Source organism: Carlito syrichta, unplaced genomic scaffold (genome assembly GCF_000164805.1).
Source record: "Carlito syrichta isolate Samal-C Ts95f unplaced genomic scaffold, Tarsius_syrichta-2.0.1 Scaffold313183, whole genome shotgun sequence".
Taxonomy (NCBI): Eukaryota; Metazoa; Chordata; class Mammalia; order Primates; family Tarsiidae; genus Carlito; species Carlito syrichta.
Window position 1 is genome coordinate 246,341 of NW_007257279.1, and position 452 is coordinate 246,792.

Below are 452 nucleotides of genomic sequence, written 5' to 3' on the forward strand. Positions count from 1 at the left end.
CTCAGGCAATCCACTCACCTCAGCCTCCCAAAGGCGCGGGATTACAGGCTGAGCCACCGAGTCCGGCCGGAGTTATCAGTGTTTAATGAATAGCAGCAAAACCCACTCCAACGCAAACACATGTGAGAAGCCCTACAACTTAATGTGTCAGATTTTAGAAACTCATGCCTATTAATCTACCCTAGAATAAAAGAAAAGTGACATCGAATTTAAAATTTTTATTTTCTGCATTTTTACTAATACTGTTTAATCTGAAAAAGTCTGGCCATAAGCATGCTATTGCCCTTGGAAACTGGTGCAATCAGAGCAAAAAATTAAAAATTTACTTTGAATGTACACCTGCAAAAATATTCACTTTAATGTGGCCCTACTGTTTATATCAAAAGACTTTCTTTCCCCAAATTAAAGGTCATAAGATAAATTCAAGATTCTTTTGAATTAAAAAAAAAAAA